This window comes from Mus caroli, chromosome 1, assembly GCF_900094665.2.
Source record: "Mus caroli chromosome 1, CAROLI_EIJ_v1.1, whole genome shotgun sequence".
In the NCBI taxonomy this organism is placed as follows: Eukaryota; Metazoa; Chordata; class Mammalia; order Rodentia; family Muridae; genus Mus; species Mus caroli.
The window spans coordinates 165,357,290-165,379,930 of record NC_034570.1 but is presented as its reverse complement, the minus strand read 5'-3'; the positions used below and the strand labels follow the sequence as shown (position 1 = coordinate 165,379,930).

At 39.8% G+C, this 22,641-nt stretch overlaps 1 protein-coding gene across 4 annotated transcripts in view; it reads left to right on the top strand.

The window, feature by feature from the left end:
- Positions 1-22,641, top strand: part of Rgs7 (regulator of G protein signaling 7) — a 395,350-nt gene that overhangs the window by 208,956 nt on the left and 163,753 nt on the right. The window lies entirely within an intron of this gene.

Below are 22,641 nucleotides of genomic sequence, written 5' to 3'. Positions count from 1 at the left end.
CCATGTCAAAAGTTGGACATGATGGGGAATACTAGCCTTGGTAAGGGAGGGATGAAATAGAGATGGGAAAATTCCTGAACCACATTGGCCAGCTAGTCTGGCTTAATAATGAGCTTCAAGTTCAGTAATAGACTCTGCTAAAGATGGAGAATAGTGAAAAAATGCTCCTGAGGGATAACATGGGAACTATACAAGCACATTCTCATGTATCTGCATGCACATGCATGTACATGCACATACTAAAAAAGAAATGCATGCTAAGATGTGTGGGTATGGCTCTTTTAGGAAACATCTGTAGACTAAGTCTTTAATACCTAGGGATTGAAGACAAGGAAATGTAAGAGATTGTAACTGGGCATGGAGGATAAGAGAGGACAAGATCATTTTTTGTCTTTATCTTTGTGGCTATGACCGAGAAGAAGAGATCCCTTTTCAGAAATAGGAGACCATGAGTACCATTTGAAATGGTATAAAACCAAAGGGAAAGAATGGACAATAACTAGCTAAAAATGTGTGCACCGACTCCATGAGCCTGTGACAGACCCAGTCGTGGAGGCCAGAGTAGAATGGGCATGACTCAGCCTGATTAGGAAAGAAGCAGTTGACCCCACATTTACCAAAGCCGGAGACGTAGCCATGATGACACAGAGATTCAGGCTTGAGTGTGTGTGTGTGTGTGCGGGGGGTGCATGGCAGGACCCTGTGCAAAAGCTGAGCATGCTTCCTCCTAAAGCAGGGTCAAGGGAAGGCCATGATCAGGAAGTCTGAACACTGGACAAGAACAAGACTGAACACTGAAGGGGCACCCAAGCCAGCCCTGGTTTGGGGTGTGATAGCTGTTAGTATCAGAGAGAAAAGAGGGGCCTCAGTCTTGTGAGAGTTCCCAAAGAGTGACATGTCCCTAGTAACACAGGGTGCTCCTTCCTTTCTTTTCATGTTTACTTCAATTGAGTGTCTTGTTCTTCCTTTCTACACCCGAAACTTGATGCTATCAACACTATCCCCATCAGTCTACGTCAGACTATTCTATTTATTAAGATGTATCTTTTCAATAGTTCAGAGAACTCCTTATGAAAATTATCTTAAACTGTTTCCTCTCCTTTATTCTCTTCCCCTTTTCCATTCTTTACCCATCCACTGTGTCACCCTTTCTTGCCTAATCCCATATAAAAACAAACCAGTAATGAATGCTTTTAGAATGTTGAACTTTTCTACAAAATTCTATTTTCATTATCTTGTAAACTAATCTTGCTAAACTTACAGCAGTCCTATATCCTTGCCTTTCTAGCCTTCTTACAATAATATTTTTAAGTTTGATTAACAGTAGATGGTGAAGATAACAAGAAGACACTGTGCACCTGGAACATAAAAAGACCCCAATAGGAATTTTGTGCTGGAATATTGCCTGTGTCTTAGTTTTACATTCTTTGTTTGTAAAATTTAGCCGTTTTACTCGGTTCTAAAATTACTGAGCAAGTTCCTCATATTTAGTAAATTCCTCCCTAACAAATTACTGGAAGACATCTTCACTGAGAGCATAGCTGTGTTAATGGAAAAGTGGGCTTGGATATAGAGCTTGGGAATACACCCTGTTGTAGAATTTGCTGATATAAAACAATAGCAATAGCAGTTAAACTAAGAAGATATGCAATATGATACGGAAGTCTTTGTGTTAAATTGAGACTGTGTTCCTTAGAAATGTTAAGGAGTTAAGGCCTCGGAGTTTAATTAGTTACTTTGTGATAAAATTGAAATGTCTAGAATTTGTTGGCTTCTCTCTAACAATTATTTCAATTTAGTGTAGCCTCAAGCTTTCTCTACTTTAATATTTTCAGTAACTTTTGATACTTCCTTTTCCCAGATCTTCACCATGGTCTCTTAATTTCATTGCCACATTGTTGCCCAACTCCTACTGCTGATTGCTGCCATCCCCTCCGTGCTTCTCCTTTCTCCCATGAGCCTTTCTCACATTAGTCTCACCAATGAAACAAGGCAGGTGTTGACTTCACCACCTTCAGTATTACTAGAAACAACTCTGGTGAAGGTCTGTGATAGGTTGAAAGGCTAGTGCTAAGATTATCAGGGACAGGAGGCTGTGCACATCAGGTACCATTCTGCAAATGACAGTCTCCATACCATTCACCCAACTTTTTCAGGTTAGCTACTCATCTTCTTAACAGTCATGAACATGAGAGAAGATCTTTACCCAGATGTGGGGTACCACACTGCAAGTGTCTTCCATAGGTGGTCTAACATTGTCTGGAAAATTATTAGAAATATAATATCTAGGACCAATGGCGACCAGTAAATTAGAACCTCAATTTTAACAGTGAAGTTTAAGAAGCATTTCTTCAGTGCCTCCTAGGTAGCTTGTTTACAAGTCTGGTCAGGGCTTAAGCACCGTATGCTTTCCTCAGATGTTGGGCAGTTTCCACTTTGCTTATGCAAACATTTTGATTATTTTTGCTCATCTTTTTTTCCTTTTCTTCTTCCTTTTTTTTTTTTTTTGGCCTGACATTAAGTCAGACAGTGTAGATCATCCAATGGCTTTTTGTTTATTTATTTCATATGAGGGATAAATGAGCGGTAGGGAAAGTAATGTAACTCATTGTGCTCACTACTCCAAGGCCAAGGATCTCAGCAACTCAAAGGATCAAGGATGTCAGCAGCTATGCACGGGGATGGCTACTGACCAGCTTCGTAAAGGAGAACCCATGTTTCAGAAGTAAAGTGGGTGCTGGAGATATGGCCATCCACCTAACACTTATGAGACCCTGTGGTCAAGCTCAAGAGCTGAAAAAAAAGTAAGTGTATGTCAAGTCATAGTCGCCATATTATGTAGCAACAACCGAAAAGGAAAAGAGATAGTTGCCAAAGAGGGAACTCAACACCTCTCCCTGCACCACCTGGGATTCATACCCAGAATGTATCCTATTACAACTACAAGGCACATCATAGAGATTGATTTATGTTTTGCTATCAATTGTGTTCTTTTAATCTCCAGATAAATATCTTTTATGTTTTATGGTTTTAAGACCAAAAATGGAAACTTTGGATAGGTCTTCCATGCTGGTCAATTTAGGAATTATCCTTGGATACATCCACTTAAAACATTGTCTTTGTCCTTCACTGATTTTTCAGTTGTTGTAGAAATAGTTCAGGCACCACGATAAATATGGCAGATATGGGTACCAACCATAGTGTGATGTATCAAGTTCCCGGGATTCTGATGTCCTTCTGAAACTGACAATGTGCAAGTATTGGTGGAGGACAAGTAGATAGATAGATAGATAGATAGATAGATAGATAGATAGATAGATAGATAGACAGATAAACAGACACATAGATAGATAGGAAGACAGATAGGTAGAAAGATAGATAGACAGGCAGATGGAAAGAAAGATAGATAGATAGTACATAATTATATCATGCAATTCAGGTATAAAGAGTTGACCTGGAGGTAGAATAATGGCCATTTGCAGAAAGGAGAGAAAGCCTATCTTCACACTGAGAACAATAAAACACACGGGGAAAGAGAAACAGAGAACATGAGGACAGGCATTCCTGGAAGCTTTGCAGCTCTTGCCCTAGTCCTTGGGGTCACAGACCTGTAGTTTCTGTGAGTACCTTTCTTCCCCATTTCATCCAAGCCTCCACCATGAGGCATCTACCTTTGTTTAACCATGTGTACTTCTTTTTCCTCTTTAAAGCTTTCCCAATACTAGGATTCTAATGACATACAACAGCAACCTTCTACTTTACACAATAGATACAACATTCTTATGGTTGCAGAATGATCGTAACAATGAGAAGAACAAAAAGTATTTTTTATAAAAGAGGGATTTCTCTGTCTGGAGTAAATGCTCATCTGCAATGTGGTAACCACAAATTGATTAGGATGACGAACCTGTAGGATTGCAGGATTCCAAACACACTGTAGACATTCTGATTTAAGACTGAGATTAATATTTTAATTGCACTAGAGAAATCTATCATACTAAATGTCTAGGTTGTATCAGAGACCAAAGTGTGTTCTTTTAGTATAAGTTTAAAAAGTCACTAATCCCATTATATCTATTACTTTGTATACTGATTGGGAAAAAAAAAACCCCAATAACATTTAAAATGTTAGTTTGGGGGAAAAGAATTACCCGAAGCCTTGCACTATCCAGGTTGATTTGACAAAATCCCTGGCTTACATGTCCATAAGTATGAAAGTATAGCGATCATGAGAATCATCTCTCATACTGCCATAGCCGCAGATATGAGTGATTATTTTACACTGTGGTGTACATAGGTGTATACTGATGCATATATGCCTTTTTAAATTGCTTGCTTGTCCATGTTAATTTTCTGAGGTAAAGTGTCTTCCCGAACCTGGAGATTCAAGTTCCAGCTGTGTTGGCTGACTGATAAGCGCCTAGAATCTGTCTGTCTCCATGTCTCTAACATGAGGGTGACGAGCCTTCCACTTCCATGGATATTTTCTATGGATTCCAGGGACCCAAATTAAGAGCCTCACGCTCATGCTACAAACCTTTTACACACCAAGCATCCTCTCAGCCTGTGTTTTATTGTCTTAATTTGGTGTGTGTGAGCACTGGATACGAATGTAGTAGAATGTTTAGGGGACACTTGAGACACTGAGATAGTACCTAAGAAATGACTTCTGGGTGTCCCTGAGGGATTTTTGCCTCAGATCCCCCCCAGGTCAAGTAAGGAAACCTATATCTGGATATAAATAGCCCATCACAATATAAAATGAAAAATAAAACTCAAATATTCCCAAGCAAGGTTTATTAAATGTTCATTCAAATTTGTACCATGGTATCTGCAAATTGGAAAAGATAACTGTAGAGTTGAAGTCATGCCTGTAGGTTTTATGGAGCATTTTCTTTAAATGAGTTTCATAAGTCATAGTTTGCATGGAAACCATTTCCCTAGAATTCATATCCTGTAACTTAGGGAGTTTATTCATTCACAGCTAAAATCTCCAGTGAGGCAATCCACGGCCCTGCTATCTGTCAAAAATGCTTTATATTAGAGTCTGAAAGTAAGTGCAATTGAGACCAACATCCCAAATAGAGCTCAAAGGTTTATTAATATTAGGGGAAATAAGCGATTTCACATTTTAAAAGTGTTTGTTTGTTCTAATAATATTTTACAGCCATGCTATTTTATCTTGGCTATATGCTATTTGAAAGAATCAAAATAGACAACATAGGCACTTTGTTGCTTAACAAGGCATTGAAATAGTATACTTTTGTGTTTTCTTCTTAGATCATATATTACATAATAAAATGATTGAGTATTATTTGAATGTAGATTTTTGGTTTATATAACCACGGATACCTTGAACGCTAAGGAACTAACAAGCTTATAATACACAATGGTCCTTAAATCCCAGTGAGAGGAATATTTGCTGTTTTAGTATTCTACTGTATCTACAGGTTTGAGTAAGTCTCTGAGGTCTATTCTGCTTGTTTACATGAGACTCAGTGTCACTGACTGAATGCCCATGTTGGCCTCATATTTACAATCTTCCTCCTTGCTGGGGTTATAGGAGTGCCACACCATGCCTGGATAAGATTTTCTTTGTTTTATTTTTACTGATGAATTTATCTTTATGTTGACTTTGGCATAAATATTACTTAGTAATTTATGAAATTGCTTCATATTTAGAAACTTTAAATATGGTAATTTATTTTTTACAATATTCAAAGTAATTATTGTTTGTTTCATAGAGAGTGATTTGGAGGGTCAGGAAGTTCAACCCCTTGGCTCACTTTTGTACAGCATGCTAATATTTAATCTACAGTGCCAATTTTGATAACCATTACTGTTCTGACCTCTGTCTTGAGTTTTCCTCAGTAAAAGCATATACTGTTTCAGCATATTAAAGACATAATGTTACTTGTAGGACTCTGGGTGCTACAGATGTTTCCATATATCCTTCAGTCTGCAGGTCCTCCAGATGGAAATCTTTTGCAGTGCTTATAAAAAGGGCCCTGGTCTTTGTTTCTTCTGTAGTTTGTCATGACTTTGAATAAATCTTTCTAGTTTCTCTAAAGTTTGGGGATTCCTTAAAGTTCTCTTTCATTATATGATAAATGTAAAATTCAGAGAATTAGAAGTTGGGAAAGAAAAGGTTGTGTAGAGCTAGCATATACAGAGACTAGAGTCCGCTCCCGCCCCCACGCTCACTGCCCTTGTGCAGACTATTGGAGAATAAATGAAACTCTTAGTGATGAGATTCTCCCTCTAATTCTTTTCTCAAGGCCACACCCTTAGTGCTCATGGCTTTAATTATGATTTGTGTTCTAAGACATTTGTATAATTCATACATTTTAAAATCTAATCTCCACTATTTCTACTTGAATATCTCAAAGAAGCCTCAAATGCAACATGTCCAAAAATGTGATTCATCACTGTATCTTAGCTTCTTCTCATTTCCCATCATTATAAAGATTATTACATGAAAAAAAAAACCTGTCATCCCCCTGACTTTTTCTATAGCCTCATCTTCTTCCATCTACTCTGCCAGCAGGTGTTATCAATGTCTTGTTCAGAGTAGCCATGAAGTGCTGTGTCTCATCTCCATTTATTCTAGTATTACTCTAGTGTGAAATATGTTCTTTGCTCAGAATAAAAGGTCTACCTTACATGCATCTTTCCTTTCTACACAGGGTCGTTACTCTGGTATTTTCAAATCTCAAACCTGGCAATTTGTTGTCTCTCTTACATTTTAAGATGAAGCCAAAGCCTCAACAAGGTGAAAGCGTTGTCTTCTTATCCATAAGACCAGCCAATGAAGACAAAGAAACGCATGCTAACAGGAGACAGGCCCATGATGTAGCTGGTGCATGTTTACAGCATGGTAGGATTTGTAGAGAAGAAATGTAAACTCTTAACGGTTAGACTTGGAGGAGGTTTAGATAAAAATTTTAACAAAGGATGATAAATTGTGGGGAATTGGTGAGAATAAGGAAAAATATTGTTTGAGACTAGAGAATTGTAGGAATATCAATGGGGGACCATATTGGGAGGCAGGGGTGTGTGTGTGTGTGTGTGTGTGTGTTTGTGTAGACAATGAGGTTATTTTAATCAGTTTTGTTTATGCAAGCTCACTTGATACCCATGCTTCATCATAGCTGAAAGCACACATTCTACTTACTGGCAACAGGAAGTATCTTGTTTCTCAGTTGTGTTTAGCTCAAATTGTCAGTGTCCCAAAGTGTTTTTTTTGGGGGGGGGGGAACAGTATATTCTGCTTCCCTTCATCCTTGAACAACATGTCATTATTGAACTCTAGGACTCCATTTGCAGTGGTGCTTAGGTTCCAGCTGTAGAAATCACTGTCCAGCTCTGTCTTCATCTCACTTTATCTTGGAGTGGATATTTCCAGCCATCATGTTTTTCTGTTTGAAACACTTCCTGCCCTTCCCCCATTTGCTCTGATCACACATCATCTCTACCTATCTACACTCATTTCCTTTCTTGAATCTTCTCCTAACTCCTTCTCCATGCTCCTTTTCCTCAGAGTTCTTTATTCCATCTAGTAATTATGCATGCATTCACAGTAGCAGTGGGAAATGTCTTTCTCCTTGACAATCATATAAACCACAGGGAGACTCCATATGCTCACTCTTGTCATCCCAGCATCAAAGTCAGCATCCAGCATAGGAGGTGGTCATTAGCTATCTGTTAGCTGGCTGAGCCATCATTATCATTTTTAGTGGGACTATTTGCTTTCATGCTGATTTAGAAAGTGGTTACACTTTCATGTTTGTGTAGCTTTGTCAACATATGCACATTATTTAGCTTTACAAAAGAACTTCTTGTAAAAAAAAACAGTATAATCTTTTCAATGATATTTGAGTGAACAGAAATTCTCTAAAGTCATTTTCACGCTATTATCACACAAACTGAAACACGAGCACCAGTTTCTTGGTTTTAGACAATGGTATTTGAAGCTGACTAAGGCTCAGCATTGTAGAATCTTCCCTGGTAATCATAAATTATACATGCCTTGGGTGTTTATGGCATTGGATGTGCTTTTTTTCTGGCTTGGAGAAAGAAGACATGGTCTCTGACCATGAGATGATCATATTCTAGGGAGAATATAATGAAAGGGAGGGGGCTTTCTACAATCCTGTGGTAGAAGCTTGTAGAGTTGCACCAGGGCTTCTGGGGTGAAAGACATCATTTGGTAAAGGTGCCAGTTAGCTTAGAGTTTTTGCAAAGTATGAATCAGCCTCATCTGGATGGAAGGGAAGCCTTTAGGTAAGGCCAGATGCCTGTAAGTACACACGTCACTCTGTGGTAACCTTTGTGAAAAGATGGTGTATTTGTGGGGTACATGGACTTCATGAGTTTAAGGAGGGAAGACAGAAGACAGGAACTGAAAATCTGAGAAGACAGGTTTTTTTTTTTCAGAATAAGAAGAAACTAATGTTTTAATATAATATTTTTAATTTATTCTTTGAGTGTGTGCATACACACACACACACACACACACAGTGTTTCAATCATTTATTCTCTACTCCCTTGCTTCATTTCCTCCTGGTTTTCTCTACTCCCAAGACATCTCTCAACTTCATAGCTACACACACAAACACACGCACACACACACACACACACACACACACACACACACACACACATATTTGTACAATCAGTGCTGTCTATATACCCACAAGTCTGAGCCATCAACTGATCAAGCTAACAAGGGTGAGACTCCTTTCATCATGGTGCTACAGTTTAAGTACAACATCTTGAGCATTCTAAGCAATTGCCCTCTGCTGAGATAAACCCTTGGTTCTGTTTAGATCAGGGTAATAGTATTATTGATGTTTAAAATAGCTTGCTCTTGAAAAGAAGGATAGAGAATATCAGCTTGTGGCTTATAATTGGAGCAGAGATTATAGAGACCTGATCTGAGGTAAGGCAGTGAAAGTTTTAAAAATGCCGAAGAGCCCTGATGAGTTACATAGGACTTCATAATAGCTCAATGGCAGGAATGGGTTGGGAGATACAGCAGGTGAATTAAGAGAGGGACACTAGCAACAGTTACACCTATGTTTACACTATTAGAACTAACATGCCATGATGTCAATGTACTCAGATACATTTTCTTTATAAAAGTGATAAGGGAAAATAATATTTGATGTTAGTCTTTCCTGGAATAATCAGGAGCAATGTTTGGCAAAATATAAGACGCATAAGTCTGCAACACACAAGACTTGTGAGCATAGATACCTATAACTTAGGAAGTAGATAAGGATCTTCCTTGGTGTTAGAGTTGGTGAGAAATTGAAGAAATGTCACTTAGTAGAACAGGAACAGGAACAAATGTGGCTCCTCTGGGAATGTTTCCCTGTTCTGGTGGACAATGTTGCTTGTCTGAGTTCACTTGGAGATTCAAGGAGCACAGAAGAATAAAGACCTCTTTGTTACATAGAATAAGCACTTATTTTTCCTTCAAATTACACCAGGATCTGAGTGCTATTAGAACAAAAGGAAACATTATTGATGTGTTCATGAAGTAGAAGCTTAAAATCAAGACTTGACCAAACCTCGGATAACATCTCTAGACACATTTACCACCACCATACTTTAGATTAACCTAGCCCCAGAAGAAACATGCTTGCTGAACTAGTGTTCTGTTAATAATTCATGCCTTTGACATTCAAAAATTCTCTTACCCTATAGAACCAGACAACAGGCTTCACTGTTGGAAGACGTCCATTGCCTTCTGTGGGTTGACTTGGAAGTTATTCTGTTTCCATTGTGAGCAGAAAGTGAACTAAAGTTCTCAGTTTCCATTAAGCTTGCATTTGTCCATGCCTAAGGAATAGCCCTTTGAGACTATAAACGCCCAAAAGACTGCCTATTAAAGAGAGGCATTCCCTGGGGAGAAAATACCAATTGGTTGTCTGATGCCAGATGGTCAACCCTGAAAACACACACACATTATACACACACATTATACATACACACAGACACACAGACACACAGACACATATATATGTATATATATATATATATATATATATATATATATATATATATATACATATAAAAGCATTTAATGAAAAATCAGGTTGTGCTTTTGAAGGCCAGAGCAGAGAGGTATATGGGAGGGCTTGGCAGGAAGAAATGGAAAGGCAAAATGTTGTAATTATATTAAAATCTCAAAATTAAGCAAAAAAGGAGCAGTTTGTGCTTTATTTTAATTAAATATGAAGGCCGGCTTTAATAGAGCTTGAAATATTCCTATGTAAGTCAACCCTTGAAAAGACAGCTTTTGGACATTAAAAAGTGATATTAACCATTTAGATAGTCAAATTAATTAAAAGATAGAAGATGTTACCAATCATGTCTTACAATATACACAGTTTAAAAATCCATTTAAAATAATTACTAGTAAAGAGATATGAACAGGGAAAATGGAGTGCTTGAGTAATATGCTTATTTTTTATTACAATATCACTGAACAATTCAATATTTCTAACTAGTGTGAGGGTAAAATGTAAAAATGATCAGTGAAACTTGATCTCTGCTGTCATTACCAATTCGAATAATGACTATTACCATCCTGGGGTTAGGTTGGATGTGACACTCCTATTACTCCTAGATAGTTCATCTGTTGCCAGGCCAACAAATTACCTACAGTGGATGCAGAGTGGCATCTGAAACAATGTTTTCTTAGTAGCTGGAAGGCATTTGTGAAATTCCTTTAAAAAAAGACATATTCAGTTTTATTTTTAAACTGGTTTATTTTTTTCAGTCTTTTCTGACTTCTTGTAATGCCATCAGAGTCACCTTGTCAATGGCAGCCAGTGTGTATGTTCTGTAGTTGTGTCTGCATGCTGTGCCCAACTCAATATTATTGCCACTGTGGGGAAGATGCCAATTGTGTCCAACATAGCATAGTGTTCTAGCTCATATTTCCTTAAAGCCAGGCACTTGCTGGGGACAATGACAATTTCATTTTCTCCTGTCTGATTCTCCTCAGTTCCTACTTGTACCTCAGCACATATTCCCTGCTATTCTTAATAAATTGGAGCAGAGAGATGATCACCCTCAGGGACTTTCTTCTCTTGCTCTGTGGTTATCACTCCCTGCCTGGGGGTCTGGACAGCCTCTAACCAAGAGGGCTGAGCGATGAGAAAGGCAATCTGCTCAATCCTTAACTGTGGCTTTCATTTAATTATAGCCGTGCCCATGATCTTGAGATGCCTCCTAGCCTTTATCACTCTTTCATGCATGCTATCTTTTATTCCTTCTGACAGATATCCATCTACGCAGGACTCTTCTAGTGGACGAGAGCCTTGTTAATTGCTCTCTTATCTCATCATGAGTTTTATACCATTACATATGGATCGACCGTCCCCTGAAATGCACATTATGACCTTGTTAACTAATTTCTCTATTATGACGTCAGTGCTTACGGATAATGCTTATGATGTCAGTCCTGATGGATTAAGCCATCTGGAACGTTACTGTGAGAACAAAACAAGTCAGAAATTCTGTTTTAGGAGATTTCCCTGATGATGACGTATTCCATCTTCATTTTGTAGTGATCTACTCTGGAAACTGATTATCAGGAATGCTGACTTTTCCATAAAACAACAGATATGGAAACATGCTCTGTTTGTTGCTGAGAGACTTCTTTAAATCCTGTAAATATCAAGTTGCTACTGCAATGCTACTGATGAGATCTTGAGGGAGGGTGTCTACTTCTCCCATTTGCCACCTTAGCACTGCTGTCTTCTGAGGAGTGATCCATATGTTAGCTAGGTTCCCACTGACTCTTTGGTGTTGTAAAAGCAAGTAAGTATTGTTGATGACAGTGTTGTTAATATGAACACATTTCTGTGAAATAGCGAACTAGAGCACCCTGTACCTCAGGAGCATGTGGACATATGGAACCGTGTGTATAGTCTTCTCCTTCTGGCTCTCACTGTGTCTCTGAACACAAGGAGAAGGGCTCCAAAGATCCCTTTCCCAATCACTGTTGGAACAACCACAGCTACCAGGCCCCTTCCAAGGCTAAATTGCTCTAACCTGTAGGAGGAACGGCAGGCCCAGCTTCCAAAGCAATGGCTGCTTCCACAAAAAGGTTGATAAACCTTGAGTGGGACCATGCAGCCATGGATGCAACTTCTGTGTGAAGGCCAAACTGAAACCTACATGAGATCCTAGAGATTGGTGATGCAGCCAGTGGCAGCCAATTGGGAACTGCCACTTAGAGGAAATGTTTGCTTGGGACCAATGGGATGTCAGTGGGGAATTAGTAAAGGAGTTTGTTGCCACATTCTCACCTGCTCCCGGAGTCTAAAGGGGACACCAGGCAGGATGGAGGTCTCAGGCAACACTAACCATTTTGATTTTTTTTTTAAATTTTTTTGTAGCTGTGCTCTTCACTGAATTGGTTTTTTTCTGGCTTTTGTCCCCAATGGATGGGTGACTTGATTTTGGTACCTGAAGAGCAGCAATGTTCATCTCTTTAGTACTCAGTGCCTCATTTGCAAACAGTGTTGATAATATAAAACATCAATCACATTTAGACTCATCCTCAGCAAATTTTTTTTCCCATTGGTTGATTTTGTAAAGAGCACTCTGCCTGAACGGGCTCTGCTGTGCTGCCCTGTGCTTTCCTCTCAGCAGAGGAAATGACCATGGCTGTGGCTTGTTCTGTGTTGCTTCCTTGTGGGGGTTTCATGGTGAAAAATCAGGAAATTGAACAAAATTTTCAAGTCCCTTCAGAATCCTCAGTCACTCTCAATTTAAGTTGTGATGCTTGTGTTTCACTTACGTTTTAGAACATTGAATATTCTCATAGTTCTGTCACTAGCTGTCTGTGTACATGAACCCCAACAGTGACCATGCTACTTTGCTGGAGGCTTGCAAAACTGGTGATACAGAGTGTGATTTTACTGTGCTAATGAAATGGCAAGTTTAATGCAGAGCTGTGATTCCAATTACTTGAGGGGATGAGGAGGAAGATCTCTAGCTCAAGTCCTGTCTAGGCTAAAGAGTAAGTTCAGGACAAGCATAGTAACTTGCAGAAACTGTCTCAAAAGAAAAAGTAAAAAGAGGGGTCAGGAGACAGCTCATTGGTAGAACACTTGCCTAACATGCCCGAGGCCCACAACTCGATTCCCAATGCTAAGGGGGGGAAAAATCTTTGAAAGCTCCACCCTTTCTTTCAATTGGACTTCTTAACACAGCAATACGTTTCTCTTTATTTCTTACATCAAAGAACATACTTGCCCAAGAATATCAAGATTCAGACTGAAATCTGTTAACTATTGCACACAACAGAGGTTAAGGACAAATGTTCTTCCTTCAAACACAAAATAGACGGAGTCTGTGTGTTGTACGGTGCTTGTCTGTCTGGCTTTGGATTGTCTATAATGAAGTTCCTCAAAGTTAGGCATCAGGCTAAGTACCTATACTCACCCTACTGAAATTTTATGAGTGAGCTCAAAGGTCCCAGCTGAAGTCATTTGAAGAAGGTGAGACTGTATTGTCACACCACACTGAGCTGTGCCCACCTCTGTGTGTTCAGAGTGGAGAGTTGTTGTTGGTAAGCAAAGCTTGTCAGAATAGCTCAGCTGAAGGAGAAGAACCGGAGGATACAGAGGAATGCAGAGAGACTCCTGGAAGAGTTTGCCTGGCAGAAATCAAAGACTGAATGAAACAGACAATCTATGTTGTGTACACAGGCCTGAGAGAGAACCTCCATCAATGCTTTATGCCTTCTTTGTGAGGTCCTCCATATAGTCTACCTTGTGGTTGATTAATCCTGATTATCAATATATCATTGCAAGTGGGAACCTGGAAATTGCTGATTTAAAAGTATTTTGCAATTGTGTTTGGTGATGAGCCAGAGAAAAAGACATGCTCTAGGGAATTGTGCAGAGCGTGCACAATGCCTGGAAAACACAGCATGGTGTAAGCAAGGACAGACTCCATGACCCCGACCTTCTTTCACTGCATGCCTTGAAATCTCAACATAACAAGTGACACTGATGGACACTCTTAGAAGGACAAATTTTATGATCTATACATATTCCTAAGTGCAGGTGTGTGTGTGTGTGTGTGTGTGTGTGTGACTGAAGATCAAACTTGGAGCCTTACTCATGCTAGGAAATTGCTCTATCAATGAGTTATATTCATAGCCTGAGATCATATGTTTGACTGCTCTTTTCATTGATAATGAATACCCATCCGGCAGCCTACCAAGTCCTGGATTGACCTAGGTGGAACATCTGTTTTCCTCCAACTTCTTCCCCAGATTCAAACATTGCTAATCAAGGGTTAAAAATGATCCCCATGTGCAAAATCTTTTGCTTTTAAAGCCTTTTGCTACCTGACCTATTTCTCCGAATCTTAGCCTAAGCCCGAGAAAGCCCAGAAGGCAGTTATAAATAGAATTAGCATTTTCGTTAAAGATGTAAAGAATCATCCTCTTCTGAAGGAGAGTGAGAAGGTTTTCTTTAATATTTGATTCCTTTCCACCTTCTCTTGAAGACAGCCTTCAAATGGACAAACCTCACTGAAGTCATTCTGCCCTGAAAGCAATTAAGATCAAATACCACAAGGCTAAAAATACCGATGTTACACTTTCAGCAGCAGTTCTTGGCTGTTTTGCTCCACTTTATGGTCAGGTGGTCTTTTAGCAAGAGATGGATGCTAACGGTTGCCAGGGACTGATGTGGTGGGAGAACAGTAAATAATTCAAAAATAGCTGCTCTCAAGTGCTAAGCAATTTGGCTTGTCTCAGAACTTAAAGATTTTTTTATTTTGTCTGAAGCTGATGATAAAGGCTGTATTATCTTAAATGGATTTTATCTGTGGGGTTTGCTGGATTACAAGCCCTACTACGTACATGACATGGTTTTGGGGGGGAGTTTCTTTGGTAATAATCTCACCCCAGCTTCATTCTGTGCATTTCTGTGAGATACACTAATCCTCTGGGTGAAGGGTGGGGAGAGAGAAGAGAGACCATGCTTAGTACATCAGGTCCTCGTGCCTCTTATTTTATCTATGTGATGAACAAAAGGATTTTTCTTTGTGGTTTGGTCATCTGGTGTGTGTAAACACGAAGATGAAATCTGTCTGAAAGCAAAGCTAATGCAGCAGAGTACAGAGTGCAGAGCTGTGGAAGAGCGTGAAACTCTGCCCTAGCTTTAAGCACCATCTGTGCCTGAAGTTTGTTGGCAACAAGACAAAAGCATCCCCACCCTTTTCCCTCACAGCCTAGCTTGGGCCCCTGGAAGCTAAGTTCTGAGCTACTTAACCTTTTTATGCAGCCTTTCTTCCACAGTTCCCAGTGATAAAAGATATTTGCAACTAACAACAACTGTGGGGTTTTTGTTGTTGTTGTTTTTTAAGTATTTGAAACAATTTTAAAGTTTTATATCCTGGTGTTTTTCTCTCATAGTAAGAAAACACTATTTTTCCTCTTAGAAACACTATTTTTTTCTTCCTAGAGATTAATGGACAGTTGATCATCATCACCACTGTGGCATAGTCAGAAAAGATGCAGTGAATGAGGACGACATGCTTGCAGGGCTTTCATTGTCACTGAAAGGACCAGGAGTCTGTACAGAGCACAAGACACCAAATTCTCAGCACAAAAAGATTCCTTGTCCTGGATGGGGCGAGGCTCAGTGTGGGGGATTCTTCTGGACCTGATAAAGACAGCAGCAGTTTTCTCTGCAGAAGTTGTTTTAAGGGGAAAGCTTCGGGGGAGGTCTGTCTTAGAATGAGTCAGAAGCTCTAATTGCACCTGTCAGACAAATAATCAAATGAGTTTTGATGACTGGACCTTGGTGTTGTTTTTGTTTGTTTTTGTTTTTGTTTTTGTCAGGCATGAGTCAGTGGCTAAATAAGGGAATAGACCTTGGGGGCTAGCTTTAGGGATGTACTCTAACAGTTTAGCAAGGAAGAGAAAAGTAGAGTGGGCAAGACCTGCCAACACCATATTTGTAGTGCTTGGGCCTATTAGAGAACCCAACAATCCTGGTTCAAAAGCACATGAATAAGAGGGAAGCCCCACCTTCAAACTTTAGCACCACTTTCTTTAAACTCCTAGCAATGTGTGGATGTTTTTTAGCTGCAGGTGTATTCTTGTATGTATAACACATTAATATTTCTGATTCTTTTTAACTCAGCTTCTCAATTGACTAATTATTGATTTTTGCCTAATAAAGTAGCACTGTTAGCCTGGGATTATAGCCCTGTGATAGAGAACTTGGGTGGTATCTATGAAACCACGGGTTCATCTCTCCACCACAGGACAGGTGGAGAGTAAATGGACATTATCACTTCTGTGGATGCCCCAGAGACACTCTAATAGTTCAGATGAATGAACAGGAACATTTGCAAGAGGAAGCTGGCAAGCATAAAAGGAAGACCATTTACCACTTGGGCCATGTTTCTTATGCGTGTCAATAGGAGGACATGGAAAGTATCCCATGACTGAAATTGCTGATGAAGAGGAGTCACATGATGACCCATTTCTTTGGGGAGAAGGAATTGAGTATTACCCTCTCCCCCACTCACTCCCTTTCTCTTGTGTGTGTTATTGTATTTCTGAAATAGTACATCATCCAGGAAGGCATAATTAAGAAGGCTGGTCAGGGATGTGCTCAAAAGCAAGAGAAATGCTTAAGAATTTCTTTTTAAAACATCAGTAACAATCCTATTCAAGAGCACTGTTGATAGAAACAGACCTCTAAACAAGCCTATTGAAACTGAAGTAATTGATGAGTACAGGAAGGATATGCCATATCAGAAGAAATGTATGTATCACACATGCCAATACTTGAGTCATTATTGCTTGCTCAACTGCCAATAGGAATCATTTTCCTCACCTTGCAGACAGGAGCATTGGATACTTTGCTCAGATTGTAAGGCCCACACCTATGGTGGATCATAGCTTTTCAAAGGACAGTGGCTATCATATAAAGGGGGAGAGGATATGAACATCTGCTTCCTGGTCAAGGTGAAGTGATCAGGTGGGACAGAGCTGGGAGAACACAGCAGGGGGTGCTGAGTCACCTAAAAACACAAAGAAAAGAAGGTAAATGGGGCAGGGGTGGTGACCACATCCATAAAGGATAAATTGACCAACCAATTGGTCTTGGATAAGTTGTGATGATAACCAAGAGCCCCAAGATCCAGTCAAACTCTTGCAACTCTTCCATAGTGGAGGAAAAATGTTTGAAAAGAAGATACCAGCCAAAAGCCATTAGAGCAGGCCACACACAATTTGTTTATGCCTTGCCACAGTTTGAGGCTGAGGAATTAGAGGTTTTCTAATGCTAGTCAAGCAACTGTTTTCTGGCCTCCATGCAAAACTTCTCTTTGCAAGTTCCCCCCAACTTGAAGGTGACTTCAACAAATGTTTTAGAGAATGATGGAAAAATGTGAGAGCCCTAAGAAGAAGCGCTGTCAGAATTTGAGTGAGCTGGCTCTGGACACAGTCTCCTGCTAGATGGGGAATGGAGAGAGGAACTGGTTTTGCCTGTGGACAGCCATGTTCTAGGAAAGAGCATCAAATAGTCTGCCCATACATGGCTCAGATACATTTTAGCTTTGCCAAAGTAAGTCTAAGTTAGAAGCATGCAAGACCACAGGCATTTTTGCCTGAGCGGTCACCTACATTTAACACTCCTCAGGCTCTTCTGGAAACTTCTTTCCTTCCACTTGCCAGACTTTAAAGCACACTGCTTTCCACTGTGTTTCATGTCTAACACCCCTGGAGTTAAAATACAGGAACTGAATAATTCTGAATTCAGACCCTACTCAAGATTTCCTAGGTTACGCTCAGTTCTTCCATTCTACCCATCAGCTTGCTGATTTAACACGCATTACTTGTTTTTTTTACTGCATGTTGGTCTCCTTGCCTGCCAAAAGAAAGTAGAAGCTATATAACGCCAGTAAGCATCAATAGTGAATATTCAGAGAGTCCCAACGACGGTGCTTTAGCATGAGAGAAGGCTGAAGGACATAGACTATCCAAATTTGCTCAGCTTTGGATATGTTATATGACAATGTGGTCAATAGCAATTCCCACCAGCACTTCACTTCTTTCTATATTAATGCTTTTACTTTTATTTTTGAGGCTGAGTTGAAGTTTATCAAGGAAAGATTTTAGCACATATGAAAACATGAACACTAGGAGAGAAAAATACTGTGTAAAAGGTAGTTCGTACTAAAGTCTGAATAGATTTCTCCTGAGAACATCTCTATATAATCGCTTTGGGAGATTTTTAAATGTAGGGAAGAGCTTTGAATTTGTGGTTGTGTCTTCTTGAAGTCAGTGCGTTAACACTAGTATTTGTCCATGTTTGATATTCACATGAGTTCTTACCCATGAGTTCACACCCTAGCTCAAAACTAATTAGAAATTTATATTTTTATCATTTTGATCATTCCTGTGAGTATTAACCTATTCTGACTCTGAGTAAGATACTTAATTTAACAGGACCAGAGAGATGACTCAGCTAGCAAAGTGCTCACCATATAACACTGCTTGGTGGCTGAGAATTGAACTCAGGACCTCTGGAAGAGCAATCGGTACTCTTAAATGCTGAGTCATCTCTCCAGGACAGTGCTCACCATATGAGTAATGTGACCTCAACTCCATTTCTGTTTTCTGGAGTTTCCTCCCACAAGGTGTGCAGGGATCAAACCCTAGCATCACAGTTCTCAATGGCCCTCTGGCGCTCACTTTCTCACAAGCATTGATAGAATACCTGCCAATGTCAGCTGCGAGTGTAGCATTCAGAGTTCTGTCAGACAAAACCTGAGGCTTTCAGGGGCTTGGATCAGGCAGGGAAAGAGAGTATCATCATTGTCTCCCATGCTCTGACAGAAATGCAAAAGAACATAACTGAGATAAACCTTGGCTCAGCAGAGCCCACACCTTTAGCTTCACCTAACTGCAGCTTTCAACAGAGAAGGGAACATTAAGGTTTAATAACACAGGACTGCAGTTCACACAGCTAAGTGCCAGTCAAGCCCCAAGAAGAATTCTACTTCCTGAGGCTAAGCTATACAAAGTAGGGCGTTCTGGATTTCAATCCAGGAAGGAAACGTTTCCTTCCTCTTCCTAATATAAAATAGTTAATTACTTGTTTTCCTGGTCCCAGAGGTTCCTTAACAACTGTATTTGTCTACAAGTTTTTATTCTATTTCTTTCTCATCATGTTGGGGTAGAGGGTTGGGGAGCATGCAGTTTCAACCCTCAGTATCAGGATATCATGCAGTAATCTTGTACACAACACATCAAAATAGATATTAATTTTGTGCTTCTTATTCTGCAACCAGTCACACAACTTAACTTAGAAGAACCAGTTTGTTTCAATGAATTAGATGTTATGGTGACTATGAATTGTAGAGCAAGAAAAGGAAAGAAGTATGCCCAGGAGAAAGATAACTAAAAATGATGCCTTGCAGACATACTGTGTGCAGATGAAAGCAAGAGCTCCTATTTTTCCAGTTCCTTGATAAGCCTGGCTTGTGGGTAGACATAAGGAAACAGAAATGAGTTCATCAGCTGGCTACATAGGAGTCCTGAAATCTCATTTCCTCATTTCTGTTGCTAACTCTGTGAGACAGGAACAATTGGAGCTGAAAGTTATTCCTGCCCGTCAGCAGGATTCCTACAAGTAGAGAGTGCTTAGTTTCAGAAGCCTGCGTCCAGCATCTGTTGTTGGCACACAGATTTCTGCACACCCCTCCAGTCACATGTAACACATTAAATGATGAAAACTTTCATGAGTAATGTAAAAGACTATCTAGTAATAGTAAAGGCATGTGGTATTTGTGTTTCCTCACAGAAGATGAAGTGAGCCAGCGTTTCAGCAGTTCTGCTATTCATTGATAGGATAGTTGCTATAGAGTACTTAGCTTGTTTGCATGTCTTTTCTCGTTGATGTCTTTTTTTTCTACGTATCATTAAAAACAATTCTTCCCCTCTGTAAATAATATTTAAAATGTCACTACTGCCCGGGCGTGGTGGCGCACGCCTTTAATCCCAGCACTTGCGAGGCAGAGGCAGGCGGATTTCTGAGTTCGAGGCCAGCCTGGTCTACAAAGTGAGTTCCAGGACACCCAGGACTACACAGAGAAACCCTGTCTCAAAAAAAAAAAAAAAATGTCACTACTGGAGTCATGCTGAGTATTGGGTATTCTAAATGTGATGTATAATTTATTTAATCCCAATTTTTTGAGATACTTTTATCAGCTTTATTTAATATTTGTGAGGCTCGAAGCTAACACATAGCATATCCCCAATCTCTCAGACACTAAATGAAGATTATTTACATCTAAGTAGTTAGAATATCACCTTGGCTGGACAGTGAACTCTCTCAATGAATTTATTAGATGTCTCAAGGGATTTTTTAAAATAAATATGTAAATAAAATGCTGGTTTAAATAGCAATCCTCTGGAAAGAGTAAGAATTATTTTCTTCAGTTGAGTATCTATTTATTTCTAATTTTCTGATAGTAAGAAAAGAGGAAATATAGAACTTTACCAAATCCTCCCTGTTATGAAGCAGACTATTTTAACAAGTAATGCGTTTGACACTAACAATAAATTGTAAAGAAAATTCAATATTCAATTAGCATACAGACCAATACCAGCAAGAACATTCCAGAACATCTAACCCAACAGTTCTTCCAGAGCCATTCCATGGAAGTTGGTGATAGAAACTTGGTTAGCGTCCAAGTGAACAGACTCCTTTGCCAGATGTTTACCTCTAAGGCGTGTGATCTGAACAACTGTGTCATCATTAAGTCCCTCTGTGGTCTCCTGTTTGTATCTGTGAAAACTGACCCCAGAGATCAGCCAGTCAAGCATGTGCAAACAGTGCTCGTTCATCTTCCCGTGAGTTCCCATGGGGTAGGAAGAACTAGGAAAGCAGATGACAGTAGAAAGTTTAAATGGCTCTAAAACAAACAAACCTTGCACTTTTAAAGAGAACAGACCTGGGTTTAAAATAGCTGCCTTGATGCCTCTTCACTTTGTCACCTGCTTCCTGGGGACATGCATGCCGAGAGACTCTAATTCTGCTCTGAATTTCAGTGAGAAAACCTGTATTTCTCATGACATTTGGTCAGGCCCTAACTCAAGTCAAATAAGAGTCTTGTGCTGTGTGGCGGCGAGTATGGCACAGACACAGGTGGCAGCGGGTTCTTCACTCAGTCTTCAGTGTCACTGTGTGCTGGCATGTCTGCTTCCACTGCGGCGAGATTGTGACTGTCTAGTGCTTGGAGAGTCAATCATTCCTTTGCTTTCTTTTGGTAGTCTACATCTTGCTACTCTGTTAACAGTTGGGATCATCCACACTGGGTTTCAAAACTTTAAAAGGTCTAGCGTTGAGGCACTGTCAGTCTCCATACTGTTCCCTATGACCGAATAGAGCAAACATCCAAAGAAAAGTTCAGACTTTGAACTACACGGAAGAATGAAACAAACACCCTGACTACAGGATAATCCTGCCTGGGAGCTTGTGAACTCGTGAACAAGGTGGTATAGCCTAATCCAGCACAGTATGGGGTGTGACAATAACAATGTGGTAGGAGAAACTTCTAATGTATTCAAATACACTTGTGAAGGTAAAGGTTTACTAAATAAATAAATAAATAAATAAATAAATAAATAAATAAATAAATAAAGTTAGGCCTTTACCAAAATATGACAGTCCTTGCCTTGCAGATATTTTTCTCAGTCTCCGCAGTAGGACTACGGTCTTGTCACAGATTACTCTACCCAGGAAGTCACTTTTCAAGTTTTTAGTACAAAAAATTGGAGTTTACCAAATGTGCTTTGTGAAGTACAGTATTTATCAGGGAGCAAAGAGCTTTGAGGAAAATGTGGTCTGTGTATGTTTTATTTTCCTCTTTAGAAAGCTGCTGATATTAGCCGCCTCAGGAGACAGTTCAGGGAGTGTGGATTCTAAGGAAGCCAGTAAGGTTTTAGGTCATCTATTTTGATAATGCTCCCATATGAAATGCTCTAATTCTTCAGAACTATTAAACCCCATTAACGAGATCTCAGCAGTTTGTGGCTTTCTTCTCTCCTTTCCTCCCTCCCTCCCTCCCTCCCTCCCTCCCATCACATTTCCATCAGTCATCTGGTGTGGGGGAGGAGCATGGAACAAGTAAGCTAAGTGGAAGCCACATGGATTTGATGATGCTTGGAGACTGCATCTTCTGTCTGTCTACCAAGGATTTGAGAGGATAGCAGGATGGTGGGAAGCAGAGAGTGACTGGATACAGTCAGATGAGGAGTTTGCCATAATTGCTTTTTAACCTGTTGCTCTGTGCCTAACTTTGCACATTTATGGAAGAATATGTTCAAAGGCCATGCAGAAGTGGCTCGGTAGATGGATAAGAGTGTGGGCTCTCTTGCAGTACCAGAGTTTGGTTCCCACCACCTAAGCTGGGTGGCTCACATCCACCTGTTACTCCAGCTTCAAGAAAACCAAGCCTGTCTTCTGAACTCTGCAGGCATGCACACTTGAGTGCATATACTCCACTCTCACTCTCTGTCTCTCTGTCTCTCTGTCTCTCTGTCTCTCTGTCTCTCTGTCTCTCTGTCTCTCTGTCTCT